This window comes from Canis lupus, chromosome 26 (genome assembly GCF_011100685.1).
Source record: "Canis lupus familiaris isolate Mischka breed German Shepherd chromosome 26, alternate assembly UU_Cfam_GSD_1.0, whole genome shotgun sequence".
In the NCBI taxonomy this organism is placed as follows: Eukaryota; Metazoa; Chordata; class Mammalia; order Carnivora; family Canidae; genus Canis; species Canis lupus.
In genome coordinates, this window is record NC_049247.1 from 4,351,620 (window position 1) to 4,373,119 (window position 21,500).

Below are 21,500 nucleotides of genomic sequence, written 5' to 3' on the forward strand. Positions count from 1 at the left end.
AAATATTTTTTTCCATGGTTAAAACGAGACACATGAGAACCATGTCCCCTCTTGCTGATAGAGCTGTGTGTGCTGGTGATGTCCAGAGGCTGTGCAGCCACACTGAGGCCATGAGGGAATCAGTTTACTGTTGTGCTTGAATGCAAAGGCCAAGGAAAGCCTCCAGGTGTTATTGTTCTGCTGCAGAATTCACCAGCCTTGGAACTACTTCCCTCTGGCTTCCCACAGTAAGAGACAACAGGCCCTGTTGTCAAAGCCACTGTGAATCAGGCATTTCTATTTCACGTTGTTGAAAGCAAGCTACAGAAGTACAGGCTCTTTCCCAGGTATTTTTCACTTGAGTTCTGTACGTGTTCAGCAGCAGACAGAGATTTGCAGCTGTAGTACAGCATAAACAAGGTGGCAGACTTACAGTCCCTTCTGACAGCTGGACTGGATATAGATCTTGAAATCGGCATCAGATTGCTTGGTCACTTTTTCCCTTTGAAGCGAAACTTGAAAAGGAGGCAAAAGATAGTTCTTTTTTTTTTTTTTTTTTAAGATTTTATTCATTCATTCATGAGAGACAGAGAGAGAGAGAGAGAGGCAGAGACACAGGCAGAGGGAGAAGCAGGCTCCATGCAGGGAGCCCGACATGGGATTCAATCCCGGGAACCCCAGGACCATGCCCTGGGCCGAAGGCAGGCTCCAAACTGCTGAGCCACCCAGGGATCCCCAAGATAGTTCTGCATGAAGTCTGGCTCATCCAGTCTTCCAGGAAGGTGGCACCCCTGTTTCCTGGCAATGGTTAAGGCAAGCCCAGCACATAATTCTTTATTCACTCACTCATTCATTCACATGATTACCTGTCACTTTCTTTCCAACACCATGAACTCAAAGGTGCTTATGGTCTAGAAAAGAAAAGGGAACAAACTGTAACAAACTACATAGTGACAAGTACCAAACTCCAAATGGAACGCACAGGGGAGGGCCTTGTCCGGAATGTGCATCAACTGGACCACTTTTGCAGCTCCTGGAAGATGTGACTCAATAAACAGGGTAGGGACACCTGGGTGGCTCAGTTGGTTGAGCATCTGACTCTCGATTTTGGCTCTGGTCCTGATCTCAGGGTGGTGAGATTGAGCCCGGCATCGGGCTCTGAGCTAGGCAGGAAGCCTGCTTAAGATTCTCTCCCTCTTCCTCTGCCCCTCCTACCCCTGTGTGCTCTCTCATTCATTCTCTCTCTCTCTCTCTCTCTCAAATAAATAAATAAATCTTTAAAAATAAATAAATAAACAAGATAGTCAGAAAGACCAAAGGGTTCCATGGATGGCTTTCACGACAACTTCTCTTGCCTGTTGAATACTTTGAGGCAAAGCTCCTATTAGTGACTTTTATTTCTGCTTCTGGGTGGATTTAACCCCATAAATGCCAAGAATGACCTTTAGAGAGAGAAGAAAGCAGGCCAACTAGACATGCAAAGCTCATCTGGTTTAATACAATGAAGTCCCGAGATACTGTTGCTCTTAGCAAAAGGTCAGCAACCCACAACGCAGACCCACCTGCAACACGACCACGTTTCAGCACAAAGGGCCCATTACTCCACAGCCAGTGCCCCCCTTGTTTTGCATATAACGTGTCCATTTCACTCCTGCTTCATCAATCATTTCTGTTTTCTCCATTTTGGTCTTCAAATCTGTACTGAAAACCATAAACACAATAATCATAACTTTGAAAAACGTTAGCAAAATCATCTTTATGACAAACACGAGCTCAAGTCACTTTTGCCACCTTGAAGAGAAGCAGGTCATTTGTGGATAAAAGGCACGAGTAATAAAAGCCTCCCATGGGAGCACAGCCCAGTCATAGAAACTTCGGGAAGCCCAGTGACTGAGCTGTGCTGCTAACCCTAAGGAACAGGTTACCAGACCAACTGAGAGGCACCATTTCACCAGCGCGCACTAGTTCACACTCCGCTGGCAGGTCCCACAGGCGTCTTCTGCTTTGTGAGGACCTCACACTTGCCAGGGTCAGGGTGACGGGATGGTGGCCAGCGTGGGTGATGGTTAAAAGGAGTTGTCTAAAAGCCACCATCTGTTTCCTCTGGGACTTCCGACTGGTCCTCACGGTGACTTTCACTGCCACTGTCTCTACTCCATGCGACCGCCTTCATGATGCTAATAAGATGTATCCATAATACATTTTGTTTCTAAAAAGGTGCTGATGAGTCCTGGTTGCTGGTGAAAGGCAATCTTCATGTGTCCCCTTTCCTCTGGGAGGTTTGAGGAGGGAAACAGCAAATGGCTTTGCCTTTGCAAACTAAACCACTATTTTACAAGCGCCCGGAAGTAGGAGCCCCAGCATTTTGCCAAGCACGTTAGTTTTCTGTTTCGTCAACACGCTGGGAACCAGATCGCTATCTGCTTCAGGGGCCACAAGTGATGGAATGGAAGCAGGTGTGTCTGGGCAGGTGTGAATGGATGGAATCTGCACGGCCTGCTCTTCACCTGGAGATGGGGAGGGGTCCCCATGAGCTGGAGGGAGCACACAGAGCTAGGGGACTAGGGTCCCTGAGGAGGAAGCGGGCAGCCCTGGCCACACGGGGAGAAGGAACGATGGAGCATGCCGTCCTCAGGAGAACCAGACACAGCCCACCACTCCTTGGTGTAAGGTGTTCAAAGCTCACTTCCTGAGGAAGATTCCAAGAAGCCAGATGTTCCCACCATTGGGAAAAGGCACAGCAGAGCTCTGACCCGGGCTGCCCTCTCACTTCTTCCCCTACTCCAAAAACCATCATCACGTTGCTGACTTTTATTGTTATTTTTAAATTTCTGATTATTGTATTATTATTAGCAATGTGCCACAGGACATCTCCCCACAACCCAAGTAAGTCAGCATGACTTCATCACCTATGACTCACCAGCACAAAAATCAAACAAGTTCACATCCGTGTCCACTCTGCAAGTCAGAGCCACGGGGCACTGGGTTCCACCACTGCCCAGGCCACGCTTGTTGAGAGGTCTCAAGTCTGACTGATACATGCCCCACTGGTGACTTTTGCCTACAAATTCTGCCAACTGTTGTGTTGTCTAAGGGCTACACTTCTGGTCCTTGGGTGCTAAGGATGTCCAGGGAGTCTTGAACTTACCCGTGATGGAGAGAGGATGGTGAGCAGTCCAAGAGCCTAGATGGGCAGCTCCTAGCTAGACCAGGGGCAGGTAGTACACTGATGCTGTGGATGGCTGCACTCTCTGGACATGACCAAATGCCATCAGGGCACACTTCAGAGTCCACCAGCTTCCTGGTGATGGTGACAAGGGCAAAGGCAGAGACTGGCCCCCACTTTTTTTCCAACTCATGAGCAAAAAACCTGACTCCCTAAGTGTTTTGATCTTTCTCCTTTACACTTACAACCAAAGTACAAAAGTGTCTTTAGCCTTCGTGTTTTATCTGATCACTCAGTAGCTGAGCCAAGCCTCTTCCCCTGTACCTCAGGAAAGGGATGACAGGAAGAAGCATGCCAAGCAGAAGCTTGGAGAGCTGGTATTGGAAACACTATTCTAATTATGCTAATATTCTCATTCTTCTGAAACTCATCAAGACTTACTCTCTGCCGCCTACTGTACATAAGGCACCTGAAAATATGAAGACACATTCTCCATCAAATAGAAGGCTCATTCTAGAACAGGGCATGCCTGTTCTGACCACTGTTCATTTTCCATGGTTCACCTTCCCATGAGGATAGCAGATAAAAAATAAAAAAAATAAAAAAAAGGCAATGAAAGCTAAAGAGAAAAAAAGAAAGAAAACAATTATGTGTTAGGCTGTCCATAAAGACCCTCTAGCTGACTACCTAATAGATGGAACTCAATCAACACTGCCCAACAGCAACAGATTTGGCCCCCAACCAGATCAGCCTGCCCTCTGTCTTCCACAGTGTCTCCATCAAAAAATCATGGCATAATAATCCCACTCAAAAATAAAAGCACTAAAGTTTACTGAGCACTTGTTATGTGTGAAGCGTTGTTCTAAACATTTTACATTTCGTTTTTCATTGAACCCTCTCAGGTCTCCATGGTACAGGTGGCATTACGATTCCCACTTGGCAGATGAGGAAACTTATTTGAAATGTCACCATAGAAGGAAATCGGACGAGGATGGTGACCAGGGGAGAAGGATGTGGTACCCTGCTTTAGCAAGTGGAAGGTAGAAGAGTCTATCTTTTTGAACAGCAATAAGCATTCTCCAGACGTTAATTACTGAAGCTATACTGGCTCAAGTATGCAGACCTAGTGACCAAAATATGGCCTTTAATGCCAGACATTCTACGTCTTAGACACCTAATAAAGTCCATTATCCTTATAAGTTGGCATCCGGAAAAAATAGTTTACGCTTGCTGGTATTCATAGCATTCACTACAAAAAGTAAAATAAACCTACACCTGCATGAAACATGTCAGCAACCTCCCTACTCGCGGAGAGACCGATGACACATCTTACATCCTATTTCTATTTCTCCAGGATGTTCTTTGTCCACATATTTGTTGAACAACCTCTTCTGGTATGAAGTTACATAAAGACAGGAAAGTTGTCGATATAAGAAAATACCCATTGCTGAGCTCACGGCTAATACATCAGTCCTGTGGGAATGAGCAGCATCTATGTTCACAAATCACGTCAACATCCTTTTTTACGTTTTTTATTTAAATTCAATATAGTTAACATATAGTGTATTATTAGTTTCAGAGGTAGAGGTCAGGGATTCATCAGTTGCATATCACATCCGGTGCTCATCCATCCCATCCCGTGCCTTCCTTAATGCCCATCACCCAGTTACCCCATCTCCTCACGCACCTCCCTCCAGCAACCCTCAGTTTGTTTCCTAGAGTTAAGAGTCTCTTCAGATTCATCTCTCTCTGTTTTTTTTTTAATTTTTATTTATTTATGATAGAGAGAGAGAGAGAGGCAGAGACACAGGCAGAGGAAGAAGCAGGCTCCATGCACCGGGAGCCCAACGTGGGATTCGATCCCGGGTCTCCAGGATCGTGCCCTGGGCCAAAGGCAGGCGCCAAACCGCTGCGCCACCCAGGGATCCCTCTCTCTCTGTTTTTTTTATCTTATTTTACTTTTCCTTCCTTTCCCCTTTGTTCATCGGTTTTGTTTTTTAAATTTCACACACGAGTGAAATGATGTGCTGTCTTTGATGCTTTCATGGGTAGACTCCAGCCACCTGTCAGACACGAAGGTGGGGAATCGACACCAACGGGACTCTCCTACCCTTCCAGATTTCCTGAGACAAGCCCCTGGGGAGAGTGGAAAAGTCCTGGAGTCCAAGCAAAGCTACAGACCCTGAAGATCCAGCAGGATCCAATCCTCTGCAAAAGTGTTGGTTGTTATCAACCAAAGAGAAGAGCCAGGCAAAGGTGATTCATGATCCCCACAATGATGACTCCACAACAGGTGTCTGATGATGCCTTCCCAGCAGGTGGCAGTGGCCCTAGCAGGTGCTCTGGAACGAGGCTGACTTCCTGCAGTCTGGGAATGGGTACTCCTCTGTGCTGCACTTGGGGCCAGTGCCTGCTGGCCACACTGTCCTTCTGAAAATAGCCATTCTCTTCACTCCACTCCCTGTGCTCACCGGCTCACACTCAGTGCAGGAGTCTTCCATGTGCCTACACAGCACTGGTCCACCTCTCCCGTCAGCATGCACTGAAGAGCAAACTGTAGATCCACCCCTCATCTGGTAACTGATGGTTGAACACCTCTTCTCTCAAGACCTTAGGATTCGGGAACCTGGGTGGTTCAGTGGTTGACCACCTGCCTTTGGCTCAGGTCGTGACCCCGGGGTCCTGGGATCGAGTCCCACGTTGGGCTCCCCACAGGGAGTCTGCTTCTCTCTCTGCCTGTGTCTCTGCCTCTCTCTCTGTGCCTCTGATGAATAAATAGATAAATAAATAATTTTATTTTTTAATTTATGATAGGCACACAGTGAGAGAGAGAGAGAGAGAGAGAGAGAGGCAGAGACACAGGCAGAGGGAGAAGCAGGCTCCATGCACCGGGAGCCCGACGTGGGATTCGATCCCGGGTCTCCAGGATCGTGCCCTGGGCCAAAGGCAGGCACCAAACCGCTGCGCCACCCAGGGATCCCATAAATAAATAATCTCAAAAAAACTCCTCTTACACCGAGGACCATGCTTATCTTAGTCATTACCCTACATCCAGGCCCTGAGCACTGCATGGCAGGAGCTATATTGTCGGTAAGGTAAGTGTTTGCTTGATTATTCAGTGAGTGGGCCCCAGGGGCAGCTGAGAAAGTAAATGCGCATTTTTCCAGTACCAGTGTGAAACAGTCCTGACCAGCGAGACAGAACCAGGGAGGTAGGGGCTGGGGGCTTCTACAACTGCTCCACTGTCCTGATAAAAAAGACAAGCATCTCTGGTTTCAGCTCCTTCCACACTATGTCCTGCTTTGAATATGGCTGTGATGCTTGGAATTAGGCAGCCATCCTGTGACCCTGAGGGAAAGTCAGAGCCAATCATATGGTATGCGGGACTTTATGTTTTTGAAAAACCAAACTAATGCCAGCAGCTGCTGAGATCCAGACATCTTGCTAATAAGTAAGCAAAACAAAGTACGATCTCAAGTGAATTAAGTGACCCGAGTTTTCTGCTACTTGCAATGAAAGCATTTCTAACAGATAGTAGTATGTGTTGGGTTGAGATATCTCAACACTCTGAGACTTCATCATCTGAAATTAAAAAGGAGATCAGATATCTTGTACATTCTGCAGCACTGAAACTGAGTCTAAGGCAATCCACAATCTGATAACTGGGGAAGAGAGAAGGAAGAGATTTAAACACAGTTACAAAGAAGGCGTTTTACTTTATATGCTGATCTCACCAAGAGGGAGGCTCTCACTTATCTCTTCCTCCAATATTACTGAGTAGTTCAGCAAACATGCTGGTTAACGATGAAGTATATAGGGTGCGATGTATAGTTTTTAAAGCATCCACTCTTCCCTCCTTCATCCCAATATTAATTATGTAACTAGTTATGTAACCAATCGACATCCACATATTTGAATCTGATCTTTTGATTTCATCATGTCAGATCATTTCCTTTAGATTTAAAAACAGCAAAGAACAATGTTTCTCTCATCTATGACGAACTATAATTAACTCCAAAAATATCTGTCCTTCAGTCACATAGAGCACTTTTTATAGTTGTTGGAGGCGTCACTGGTAAAAGTACACATTGACACTGCATTCTAAGAGCTATTAATAAGGCAAGACTTGGATGTTTTTTCTTCACTGAAAGTTCATTCCCCACCTCCCAGCCTTTGAGTGACTGCTATATTTTTAGCCAACCGAGCTTAACCACTGTGATCACAGAGTCGGGATCTGAGACTGAATTTCTTACAGAGATCAAGAATGAGCTGGAGTTTTCACATGCACATATATATACCAGGTTGTCTTTTTCTATATCTGAGTTCAAATATTACTGTACTCTGTTCTATCTAATTGCACTACAATCTCTGACACAATATCCATTACATATGAAATTTACATGCAAATGGCAAATAAATAGAATCTTGCTGCTGCTCCTTGGTCTGTGGTTCTTACGGTCAGCAGATGCTATTAGGGACTTTATTAGCCTGCACGGTGATGGAAATGCCTTATCTGATCCTATGCCTTCAGCTGTGCAATCCAGCCCCGCTGCACTGCAAAATGGAATCTAACTCCTATGGCTTTTCCTCTCCAACACGAAGCCACCAAAACTGAGTTATTGAATTTACACTGTCAGTAGCATTAGGAATGTCTGCACAATCTCATTTCTCATTAAGCCACAAATGTTGTCCTTGTTCCCTCCATTTTCCAGCACATAGTTATAACAGGCTAGTGAGCAACAAGGTATACACGTTGACTGAAACCTGAAACTACTGCTGCTGACGAGGCCAGAAGAGAGGGACAGGGGTGTGCAGTAGAAGCTGTACTAGAAAGCCTTGGGGACCACTCTACAAACCTCCTTAGTGACAGAGGCTATCTCTATCTCCCTTCAGCTTGAACCTGGCAAGAAATGGCTCGGATTCACAGAATTGGCAAATGACAAGCATTCCTGAGTTACTGCAACCCTTAAGACCAGCTGCCTTCTGTTTCTAGACAAGGAAGGGAAAAACCTATTCTGAGATGAGCTGAACTGAGCTGTGCACCATACAAACCCTAAAAATAAGTCAAATACTGGAGAATTCCTGTGTGTCTCGGTGGCCATACAAACCCTAAAAATAAGTCAAATACTGGAGAATTCCTGTGTGTCTCAGTGGAATTCAAGTTTAAAAAGTTATTTCAGGTTTTTCTGATATTTAAAAAAGAATTATTAACTCATTAAAAATAACAATTATAAGCCCAGGAGAGGCTCACATAAATGACAAATTTATGAAAAATAACTATTTTCCAAAACAAAACAAAACAAGACAAAAACCTGAGAGGAGGGGCAGAGTTTTGCATTTTTGCAAATCTCTAAATGACTGGCTTAAGAGAAGACAACCGGATTTTCACATCAGTTTCTGCATTCAATCTGTTGCAATACCACACATTATGCAGCTTCTGGAAAATTCTACTGTACACATGTGAAGAATGAAAGTGAAAGCGCTAATAACAACATGCTACTGCTGATGATAATGGTGATTATTAAGAGTGTTAGGAACCCCAGGGATCTTGGAGCCCACATTGAGAACCACTGCTTTAGATCAACATCATTTCATGGATGAACAGCCTCCTTTGGATGTAAAAGGCCAGTTATCAGCACTCTGATATCCACTGGGTTGGAAAGCCATTCACAAGAGGCTCTGCTTGCCTCAGGTTCACATCACACCCTCTGCCACATGCCCTTCACCCAGCCCTCTAGAAACTGCAAAAAAGAAGCAAGTAGCTTCTTGCTACTTTAGTGTCTCTAAATTGGTTCCACCAAACCTCGGTATAGGAAGATGCAAAAACTGAATCCTAAAGAAATTGTGTGATGTCCAAAATCTAAGCTTGTTAAGTAGAACCAGAAGATAGGCTATGGAAGATGATCATGGATGAGTCCCCAGCCTTCAAGTGCCTTCATGATGGTTTGGCTAAACTGTCTACAGTTCATATGTTAATCTGCTTCATCTTCCCTAACGGACTGAAAGATCCTGAGATTTCAGATTTTAAGGAAGATGACATTCCAGAGAAATGAATTTCAGGAAGTCAGAGGCTCTTGAGAACATCTTTTTTTCCTTGCTAACTATTTCTTCTGTATCCATCCTAAAGGAAAGTCCCCAATGAGGAGATCCAAAATCCAGAGCAGAAGACCCCATCTCATCTACTAGCCAAGCAGAGGCACCAACAAAATGATCCATCCGACAACTAACATCTGCCCTCCTGAAATCTTCACAAAGGCAATGAATAAGTATGAAAAATAGGAGTCATACCGGTGGGACAAGGAATGAAGGCTCTGACTCGGAGCATCTCAAATTTGATAGGATTTGTCAAATCTCACATTATTACTTTCCATCACAAGATACCACAGCACACGAGTTAACTAATAGATCCAGAAGCTGAAGGGACGTGTGTTCCACAGATTACCTATGTATTAAGCCCTGTTCTTAGCTCTGAGTAACCTGCAAAAAGCTGGCATCTCAACGAGGACCACGGATGTTCAGTAAGTTAGCAATAAAACTACCCCAGGGAGTGATGAATGCAGGGAAAACAGTGAAGCTAAGTGATGGGAGAGACTGCTTTGGATGGGATCTCTTTGGGATGGACGAGAAGGCTCATCAGAAGGAGGACGTTGGGGCTTGGAACTCTATGAGGAAGAAGCCAGTGATGCGGGGATCCATGCAAACAGCATTCCAGGAAGAGGGAAGAACAATCACAAATTGTCTTGAGATGCAAACAAGCTTGGTGATTCACAGAGCCCCCTGAAGGTCCATGTGGCAGAAACATAGGAACAGGGAATGTGGCGTGGCAAGAGGAGGTCAGAGAGGATGGGAAGGTTTTGGAGACTTTTTTTTTTTTTAGATTTACTTATTTATTAAAAAAAAAAAAAGATTTACTTATTTATTTATTCATGAGTGACACAGAGAGAGAGGCAGAGACATAAGCAGAGAGAGAAGCAGTTTCCATGCAGGAAGCCCAACTGGGGACTCGATCAACCACTGAGCCACTCAGGCGTCCCCCAGAGACGTTCTTGAGTTTGAACTTCCTCACAGTCTGCCGTGACTCATCTGTCCAGAATCAAATCCTTCTCAAATCTGCAGAGAAAAAAATTAGCCTTTCTACTTTATACCAAGCAACATTTCAAATACCCAAATCAGCCTTCAATCAGATCCCAAGCAATTCAAAATGGTCGCTGTGCTGGCTCCATGAAACTTCTCTTTCCTCCAGAGGATAGCTCCGAACATTGGTCCTCACACCTAACCCCAAGGCAGGCAGAATGTTCCTTTAGCTAAACCCAGTGGAGCCCCAAGCACTGTATAAAAGTTTTTACTCCCATTTAGAGGGAAAACTGCAATGTATTTATTAAGTGTGAACGCAAGCATATTGCCATGATAAGAACAAAAATCAGGACCCTGCAGGTTGGTGCAAGATTTTTAATATGGTATTTCAAATTTAATTCAATTCAACGAGTATTTAATGAGCTCTAACAAGCTGCCAATCCTGTGCTGGGGATGCAGAAACAACCAGTCAGTGATCCTCCGTGAGAAGCACATAATCAAAGAGACAGACACAAATTCAGATAATCAGTTCTGGTGTTGGGAATAAAATGTAAAGACAGCAAAGAAGAGGATGTGATAAATATTTCCAAAGAGCCTTATGGACCTCGATCCCGTGGATCCAAAAACATGCTGCTTCTGCATAATTAAAATATCTCATTTTATAATCATGGATTATAAATTATAATGGTATGTCATACATTATCTTCTTCCTTTCTCTCATTAAGTGATCTCCGAAGTCATCTGTCTAATTGACAGTGAGCAGTAGCCAACCTAAAACATGACAGAAGTATTTTTTAAATGGAATTACCAGAGATAAAGGCGTTCTCCCTTTATGAGAGAGATCCAAGGAAAGTGTCAGCAAACAATGCCGTGCTAGGGGAGAGGAAATCACAAAATGCACCCTGATTAGTGCTGCCTCTTTAAATTTTTCTTAAGAATCGCTTACTGTATCATTGCAAAGAAACTGTAAGACTATAAAATGTGGAATAGGTAACCTGAACCAGCTACCCGTCAATGAGTGACAGGAAAAAAATAGAACAGATCTACTTGGCAGACTAGTTTTGTTATTTCTTTAAGTTAAAAAAAAAAAAAAACAAAACAAAACACCTCTAAAGTGAGCAAAAAAAGCATTTCTTGGAAATCCACATGGAAAATGGACAAATCCTCTCAGATTCTCAGGAAAGAGCCTGAGCTTCACTTCTGCCTCTACACAGGGTCAGGCTTCTTTCAGCATTTAGGACACAAGAAAACTAGCTTGAGTCAGACACACGGCCCCATGGAGTTCGGCCACATATCGGAGGCCAGGTTCCTGGGTGCCTTTCTGTGCTCCCAGGCCCCTCCTCACACAGACAGCTGGTGCGATGCTCTACCTCAGGGCCTTTACACATCTTTGCTTCATCCATGTATAGTGCTCCCCCTAGGTCTCTTCTTGGCTGGCTCCTTCTCCTTATTCAGGTGTTTCAGTAAAGCTTTCTTTCTTTTTTTTTTTTTAATGATTTTATTTATTTATTCATGAGAGACACACAGAGAAAGGCAGAGACACAGGCAGAGGGAGAAGCAGGCACCCTGCAGGTAGCCCGATGCAGGACTTGATCCCAGGATCCCGGGATCATGCCCTGAGCTGAAGGCACTCAACCACTCACTGAGCCACCCAGGGATCCCACAGCAAATCTTTCTAAAGCACATTTTCTGATGAGCTCTCCTCATGACCCAAGCCCCGCTGATAATTCTGTTCCGCCTTACCAGGACTCCTGTTCTTCATATCCTGACTTTCCCACCACAGTGTAAACGCCTTGAGAGTGGAACTTGGTTGGCCCTGGTTCTGCTGTATCCACGTGGCCTAGGAGTGAGCCTTACACAGAGGAGGGCTGGGTCTTAGACACAGCAGGAGACCAAGGTTGAGAGGTTTGTGACTCATCCAAAGTTGGAGGGCTGGGGAGTACGTGCTGGGGTTCCAACCCAGATGGCCCCAAGCAGCAGGCCACATTGCCCCTCGCTCATATCCATGTGGAAAGCAGCTCACAGAGGAGTTAGGCTGTCAGCCTCACTGAGCCAAGGTGGGCTTCTTCTGTCACCTATGGGAGATGGGATAGAAATACACCTGCTCTGTTAACAGGCTCCTGCTGTACACGGGAAAGGTCGAGCTCAGGTCAGAGGATGGATTCCGTGACCTCAAATTTCCACTCCAACCCTAGCCATCCACAAAACTTCGACCTTTGGATTAGCTCCTGTGATAGGCAATGCCCTGAGAGATGTCCATGACCTACTACTCCCCGAGACCTGGGAGTGAATAGGTTACAGAGAATGGCAGGAGCTCTGCAGACAGAATGAAGGTTAGGGACTCAATATAGACAGCTTGTTCTGGACTATCCCCATGGGCCCTAATCACATGAACCCTTAAAAGTGGAAGACGGCAAGAGAGTCAGCCAGAGAGATGTAAAGACCAAAGAAGCAGAAGAGACTGGAAGCAGGCAGGGACTCCACCTGCCATTGCTGGTTGGAGATGGAGGAAAGTGACCATGAACCCAGGAATGAGGGCATCCTCTACAAGCTGGGAATGACCCTCAGTGGACAGCTATCGAAAAAACCGGGACCCCGGCCCAAAACCATAATAAACAAGCTGACTGAGCAAGGCCTCCAGGGGGAACACAGCCTGCCAACCCCCTGACATTAGCCTGGTGCGGCTTTTCATCAACTTCTGACTTCCAAAAGGACTTACGTGGTTTTCAGGCACTAAGTCTGGGGTACCGTTATGGCAGCAATAGAAAGGTGATGCAGATTGAGGCAGAAAATAATGTCTTACTTATTTGTCCATCTTTTCAGAGTCTCGTGAATGGATCAGCTCATAGCTGTGAAGTGACCAGCAGCGGTTGCGTTCAATGTCCTCATCAATTAGATGTGGACTGGCAGGCCAGGCACAGGGGCAGCAGACAGTGCACTGGCCTCACTCTCAGCAGACAGGCCTGTGTCAGCCTCAGAGACCGATCAGCCCCAGGCATCTGTCTGCTTAACCGTGACATCGAGAAGCCCCCCAGGGCAGGATGCTGCTCCCCTGTCCTGGGAGTCCAGAGCTCAGGGCACGCTAATCCAGCGAAGAGCCAAACATGGCAAGCACATGTAGAGGGATGAGTTCTGGCTCAGAATGAGTTTCTACAATAACCAAGGCAAAGGGAAAGTTCTGGGGAACTCTGAGGAGGGAGAAGGAGCTAGGAGGTAATTTTAGTAACATCCTCCCTCTAGCACCATATATCCCCTTTGTTCATGGAAGAGCTCCCCATTTCTTTCTAGGAAGCTACTCTGTTTGGGCTTTGTGTGTGTGTGTGTGTGTGTGTGTGTATTTTAAGATTTTATTTACTTACTTGAGAAAGAAAGAGAATGAGCAGTGGGGAGGGGCAGAGGGAGCTGGAGAAGCAGACTCCCCGCTGAGGGGGGAGCCTGACACTGGGCTCAATCCCAGGACCCTGGGATCACGACCTGAGCTGAAGGCAGATGCTTAACCGAATGAGCCACCCAGGCATCCCTGTGTGATTTGAGTTGAGCCCAAATGTTTCAGGGGTGGACATGTGACCCAGCATAGTCAATCGGAATATCCCACCCTCTGGGTCACAGTCATTGGTTCAGGAATGAACTTCTAGCTCAAATCAGACCAATCACAGGCAGTCCTGGGACCTTCGCTGCAGCCTCAGTGTTTAAGAAAGCAGCTGGCTCATAAATGGCATTTAACAAGTTAATTAATGTGTGCTGCTATTTAGTTGCAAGCAAATCAAACTTTCCAATATATATACTTACTTTGGCAATGGTTTAAGTAATGTTCCTATTACCTCTGTTACTTGGCTTGTTTTTGGGCAAAGGGGAAATGTGTCACTTGCTAGAGTGAATGTTTCCACCAGGACAAGCTCTACGTTTCTGCTATTTGCTGCTGTAGCTCCAGTGTCTAGGAAAACCCCTGGAACATGTACAGGAGCATTTGCGGAATGAATGCAGGGCATGCTCTACTCTCAACCTCAATGCTGTTGCTCCTCCTGGATTTTATGCTCAGAGTTGCCTGGGTATTCAGTTCAGATTCTGCTTCTTAGAATTGAGAATAGTGAACACACTTGGTCTAATTCAACCAGAAAAAGGTGCCAACAACAGGCTCACTCCACTTTGCCTCTAAGAAAGCCCTAGCCAACCAGTAGGGGCTGCTGATGCAAGATTCATTTCAGTGCACCAAATACAGTCATTTACACTACACGCTAAGCTGAGAGTCAAAGCATGTGTTACTTCATCTGTGTCTCCAATCACTTCAGGAAAAGCTTCTTGTCTCAGAGTCGAGAGGAAAATGTGCCCGCCTGACCACTGTACGACCAGCCACCTAATTAAAATTTTAATTATTAAAATAAATATATAAAATAAAATAAAATTTTAATTATTAAATACATCAGGCAGCTAAACAGTATAGAAAATAACACAGCACTCCTGTCCCTGCCCAGCTCAGGAAATAAGTTACAGGTGTGCTGAAGCTCCTAGAGACTCCCACCTCACCCCACCCACCCTCCGCCCTCCCCAGAGACACCATTATCCCAATACTTAGATTATTTTCCATGCATTTTATTTTGTACATTCAATATGGAATTAGGTATTCAAAAAATTGTATGAAATTGTTTTTGCAGGTCTTAAACTGTATATAATGATATTTTGTTCTAGGTATGCTCTGGCAACTTGCTTTTTAATTTTTATATTCAATTTTGTGTTTTAAAGACTTATCCCTGTGAAAACATGCAGCACTAATTACTTTTCATGGCTGGTTAGCATTTCCCTGGATGAATATAGGAACATGTGTCTGTCTCTCATTCTCCTGTTGGTGGGCATTTCAGTTTACATTAAGCCTTGAGATGTTGCCTCTCTGAGCAGAGAGCTGGTGAGAAGTCAGATTCTGGGGATGACAGGCTCAGTTCAAACATACCTTCCTTAACTTGCCTGTCTTGTGAAAGTTACCTCACCCTTCTGGGTCTGCTCATCTGGAAAATGGGGATCATAATCATGAGGACTTCTGAGGACTGAGAGGCACTAAATGAGACGGATGGGGGGGAAGCATTTCAGAATCTTCAAAATGCTGAAATAGCACAGAGTTGAAATCCCAGGGACTGGAATGTCCAATCTTAATTTACTGATGCTCCATGAAAAGCAGCAGACCGTCACCAGGTTGCATTCATCAAGCCAAGCTCTGCTCATCCTCCCAAGCCTCCTCTTCCAGGAAGACTCCTCTGGTTATCCACCTGGACTGCGCGGTCCTCTCTGTTCTCTCAGGTCACTTCCTGTCCACATCACTTCCTTGGGGACCTGAACAGTGGTGTGCATGTTCTGACAGTTCTTAGCTCAGAGGGCCTACGTCCCTTGCAGTCCACCACACAGGCCTCCATAGTAGATGCTTGGCTAAATCATGCTAATCGACAGTCTTCTCTGATTCAGCATCCAGCAAGACAATTCCGATGCCTTCCGTGGGATCACAGTAGTATTGCTTCATCTCATTCTCTAATTCCTAAAATGGAACTATTGAAACAGACTCCTATCTATTTCTAGACTCATTTACTCAAAGTTACACTTTGGCTTGGGGAAGAATATGTTAACTTACACATTTGCCTTCTCTCTCCCTCTATATAGTCTGTGAGTTCCATGAGGGCTAGCACTATTTATCAGAAGAAGAAAAAAAACAGAGAGAGAGAAACAAGTGGAGAGGAGTGGAGAAAGAGTGGAGTAAAGGGAGGAGGGAGAAAGGGAGAAGGGAGGGAGGGAGTTAAGAATAACTGGGATTTGCACATAAGACATAACCAGAAATACCTGTAAAATGGTAAATGTATTGATTGCAGCGTCTCTAGGAGCCACACACAAAGGGACACAAGCCCCACAGCACTGAACGGGATTTCTCGAGTCAGCAGCCAAGACCTCGGGCAACTGAGGCAGACCAGCAAGAGGCTGTCTCAGGAACGTGTGCACCTGGACTGATTCTAATCTCTGATGGTGAAAAGCCAGTTTTTCCCAGGCCTGATGTGCCTCCTGGATCTAGAGCTGATTCTAGTGGTTCAAAGACGTGACCTGAAGTACTACCGAGTCAAGGAGTGAGACAATCATCTCTATCACATCCTCCTTCAGTCCTACAGTCTGGACTCCAAGGAGAAGTCTCGGCTTGAGCTAAACTGTCTCAGGCATTGGTGCTTCTCCTTCCAGAAGGAGAGAGAGCAAGCCTCCACCCAGGCCCTTCTGCAGGTAACGGTACCTCGACTGCATTTAATGTTGTTTCATATGTGTGGTCCTTATGTCTATGACAACCTTGTCTTTATCATAAGCTGGTTTTCTATTTAGGGTGGTAGGTGTCAAGTTTCCTTTTTAATTTATATGCTTTGTAAAATGAGTTGACTTAAAGACAAGTAAATAATTATACATAGGGTGCATATCTGGTTAAACCCATGCAAATGGCACATCACTGATACGGTAAAAAACAAACCCACCAAAATGTTGGGTAGCTGGCATTAAGGAAACACCAGACAAAGCATATTAAGTATATCTGAAATGATAAATCAGCTGTAATGACCAGGCAGGAGGAGGAAATCTTCCAGAATGAGACAAAAGTCCGTAAGTATCCTAACATTCCATGCTTGTTATATTTTATTGGCTGACTCACCAATTTTTATGGTGTTGGCAATCTATATACCTTATTCTGGATCAGTCCTATACTACTTCTAAAGTCAATCATGCACCCAACAAATATGTATTGATCACAGAGAGGTCAGTGTGGCATGCTGAAGGTGACACAGCTAGTTCAGGGGTGCCTGGGATTCACACACATGTGACCCAAACTCAGTCTTCATTCTTATCCCCTCTACCCCCATCCCATGAGATCTTGCAGATCTGAGCAGCCCCTCTGTGACAGAAGAAAGGGCTGTTACAGGAATCCAGGAATGAAAGCTCCCAGGGTTTCCTTCAAATTTTCTTGGCACCAGGATCAACCCAATTCCACTACGACGGCGCCTAGCCCCAGCATCACATACACTGGAAGTTTCTCAAGGCATCATTAAATTTAGATACCAATAGTTAACCTGAACCTAATTACATGCTGTAAACAATAAGATAAAGAAGTGTCCAGACATAGGAGAGTGGCTGAATAACTTGGGGTGCATCCACAAGCAAAGTACTAGGCAGCCACAGCAGAGGATGGGAGGCGGGGTGGTGGTAGTGAGAAAGGTAGTGTACATCAGGGGCAGGCATGTATGGGAACTCTCTGTACTTCCCAGTTTCGCTGTGAACCTACAACTGCTCTAAAAAAAAATTAAAAAATAAAAAATCTAGGGGCATCTGGGTGGCTCAGTCAGTTAAGCATCTGCCTTTGCCTCAGGTCATGATCCCAGGGTCCCTGCATCAGGCTTTCTGCTCAGCGGGCAGTCTGCTTCTCTCAATCCTTCTGTGCACTCACTCTCTAATAAATTAAATTTAATTAATTTTTTAATTAAAAAATAAAAAGCAAAATCTATTTAAAAGGAAGAGGGAAGGAATGAGGACCTGAATCGATAGCAATTTCCAGGACACACTGTTAAGTATACAAGTGAGCATCTCGAACACACTCCTCTTAGTGCAGAAAGAAGAGGATATAAGAGAATGCACATGCATCTGCTTACTGGTGGAAAAAATAATCGTCAGCAGGACAAATCAGAAACGAAAGAGATTAGAATGGAATAAGATGAGCCTAACTGTATTACAAATGAACAACACAGCCACATGAAAGGATATGAAAAGGAAAAGATCCAGCCTGATAGCTCTGGAAACTGTCTCTTGACTGGAAGCTGTAAGGCTGAAGGCAATGCACGGTTCTGAAATAGCTTACACCAGGAATGAGTAAGTATGGAAACAGAACATGAAAGCCAGGTTTCTCGAAGTCAGAAAAAGAAGGTAAAAGAAAGAAAGGGGGGGGGATACTATTTACCGCAATCAGAAGTATCAATATGAATCTCGTTTGTGATGGATGGATGGACAGAGGGACAAATGTGTGTGTGCACATGTACACGCACGGATACATGGGTTCGTGTGCATACGTACATTTCCTAGCTCTCTCTACAAAGTGGGCTTAGGAGCAAGCAGCACACCTAGCACTGATACCAGCAAAGTGAAGCGCTGGGTGACGTTCCTTAAAACCCCTGGTGCAGCATAACAATGGTCTCCATTCGAGAAAAGCAGATATACACCAGCCAGATTTGAGGGTAAAATGTTCAAAGTGATCTCCTATGGAAAACCTTTAACTTCTCCATGAGTTTCACATGCAGAAAAGGAAATGAAAGGAAATTTGCATTTTAAGTAAGCTTTTCTTTAAAAAAAAAAAATTTTTTTATTCATGAGAGACACAGAGAAAGAGGCAGAGGGAGATAGATGCAGGCTCCCTGCAGGAAGCACGATGTGGCATTCGATCCCAGGACACTGGGATCACGCCCTGAGCGAAAGGCACTCAACGACCTACGTAGGCCTCCCGAGTTTTTCTTTAGTTATAAATAGGTTTATTACACTTCCAGGCGATTGATTTACAAGAAATTTAAGGTGTATTCTTTTTCTTAATGACTGTGGCAAATTCATCTGGGAATTCGAGGACGTTTATACTTGTCCCACCAGGCCTGAAGCACATTTTAAGACAAATTTTGTCCGAAGGGTTATTATATGGAAAGTCATACACATCAGCAGGCAGGTGTTCATTTTGTCCTGGAACCAGCTGACCACGAAATGCTGTATCAGGATTTAGGAATATGCTATGAAACCACAAGGACTGGTATTGATAGATGCCTCATGCCCCGACAAGCCATCATGCCTCTGCTTAATCTCAAAATCCTGTGCGGTACCATCAGTCTTCTTTCCATTAGTAGGTGGCACAGCGGCTGTTCGCACACTGAATGAGCAATGAGGCTGCACGGCTCCCGTGTTTTCCGAGATTGCTTCCACCCGCCGCTGCATGCTGCATGCGGCCCGTCCTCGAGGAGGGCAGGACAGAGCCGTGGTGCGGCCCAGCTCGGAGGTGGCTCCTGTCACCGCCCTCGTGTCGAGCCAGGCGCCGGGCCACGTGCATATGCGTATTAACCCACGCATCCATGCACACGCACCGCCATCTGCCCATCCATCCACCTACCTACCTATCACGAACGATCTTCACGTTGAAACCTCTGATTTACAGAAAAATAAGTCCAGTTTCCAAAAGAGCAGGAGCGCGCGGCCGGCGGCGCGCATGTTGGGCGGGTTGGCCATTCCCGGCAGGAGGTTTCCGATTCGGGGTTACCGCCCAGGAGGCCGCCACCGACATGGCATCCAGGCGCCGGGTCCCAGGTCTGCCTCGCCCCAAACGCCCGGCAGTGCACGGCGGCCCACCTGGCAATGCGTGTGTGTGCAGGAAACGCCCAAGTTCTCCTGGACCGGTTACCCCGTTTCCCACCCCCGCCAGCGGTGGAAGGGAGGCACAGTTTCTGCGCATGCTCGCCAGCGTGGAGCGCGCAGGGGGGCCCCCCAAGTGGCTAAGTCGGGGGTGGGCCGGTCACAGAAACTAACTCCCAGATGCCCCCGGGGACCCACCCCTGGGGAAGAACCAGGGACCTGGGGGGAGCCTCAGCTGTCCCCACGGCCCGCACCGGAGGGCACAGACACCCACCCGGGGCGGGAGGCGGCAGCCGGCTCACCAGCTGCGCAGCGCACAGGCCGCTCCCTGCTCCCCGCTGCCAGGGCCTGCGCCGCCCTCCAGGGCCCAGACCCCAAGCCCCGCCCCAGGCCTCCCTCGCATCCCATAGGGCAGCTCCATGTCACGTGGCCACTCTTGGCCGGCAAGGGCAGCTGCGAACCCTATTTCCCTTCAAGGCGGGGCACGCTGCTCTGCAAGCCAAATCTGGAGGCTGTCAGGGAAGAAGGGGGAATAGTTACTGACTTCGAGGCAGACCCACTAACAAACAGCCCTATTACCCCCCCAGGAAGTAATCACCCAAAGATATAAAAAACAAAACCGATAAAGGGTCTAAAATGGTTCCCCCTTAGATGTAAGGCGAGAAATAGGGAGAAATGCACAAGGACAATGGCTTTCTGGATGATAGATGTTCGGTTCTTAATAAATCATCTACAGTCCCATGAACTGAGAGAATTTAGCAAAACTCCACTCCACATGCACTCCTTACCCTGCTCCCATGTGATCAATGCAGTTGGCATTATTTGTTTCAATTCTGTAACTACTTTCTCTGATCGGGCCTCCTGGTTGACTTAAAATGGAATCTCTCAAAAGGTGTTTCTCTTTTTTTCTATGCGGTCTACTCCAACAAGAAGAGCTATTTGCATTTATGAGTGGGAGGGGAGTACAAGACAGTTACAAAGAAAGAATTTTCTAAAACAAGGATGGTTTACACACTACATGCTGACCCAGTTGTGCAGTGCGGTCCTTTCAAGTAGTAGATAGGAGAAGATTTGTTTTTCACTCGACCTTGGCAACTTAGTTTTTTTTAAAACTGTTGTGCTCAAGATTGCGAATCCGAGAAACCACCAAGGAGCCGACACCGATGCAAACACACCAGGGTTTATTTACAAGCTCGAGCTTGGGTCCAAGTGCACCCGACACAGCGGAGCAGGGACTTGGACCTGAGACTAAGAGGCTCAGCAGCTGTATAGGGGCCAGTGGCCCATGGGATACACAGAAAGTTGCACAGTCATGTCGGTCCACGCGCAGGTGGCCGATGGAATTACACCTTACCCTATAGTATCCACTTGAGCTGGCCTATTACTTTGGTGAGAATCGGCGCGCACTTTTGGCGGGCACAAGGCCGGGTTACATAGTTATGAGCCGGTTTCCGATTAGGGTGTGCCCAGCGGCTCCACTAGGGCGAGGCAGCGCCTTAAGCAATAAGCAGGTCCTGTGGGGGTGATACAGGAGGTGGCAGGGGCAGCAGAAAATGGAGCTAGTCCTGCTCTGCTTGTCCAGGGGCAGGGGATTTTTTGTTAAATTTCCTGGGTCCCACAAAACAAATTATTACCCAGAAACTATAAGCTCCACTTTGTTTAAACAGCTTGTTAAAACCCATCCTTCTCGTATGATGCAGGACTCAATTTCTGAAGTCTGCAAGTATGGCATCAAAATTACTCCCAAAAAGTATCTTAAATCTCCCATAAAGGACAAAACAATTCCACCTCTTAATAAATCCAACATAACCAGCTTTTTGTTTACTGTTGTGCCAGAATACGGTTTCTTTGGTCCATCTCTAGATAAACTTCAGTTCAGGCAATGTTTTTATAAAATGAA

At 45.9% G+C, this 21,500-nt stretch overlaps 1 long non-coding RNA gene across 1 annotated transcript; it reads right to left on the reverse strand.

Moving 5' to 3' along the window:
- Nucleotides 1-594: 594 nt before the first annotated feature.
- Nucleotides 595-20,683, reverse strand: LOC119877579. Its single transcript, XR_005379084.1, has 4 exons — nucleotides 20,389-20,683; nucleotides 11,963-12,294; nucleotides 1,542-1,680; nucleotides 595-890 (listed from the first exon to the last, which is right to left on the reverse strand). It is a non-coding gene; the product is annotated as an uncharacterized LOC119877579 (long non-coding RNA).
- Between the last annotated feature and the right edge of the window lie 817 nt (nucleotides 20,684-21,500).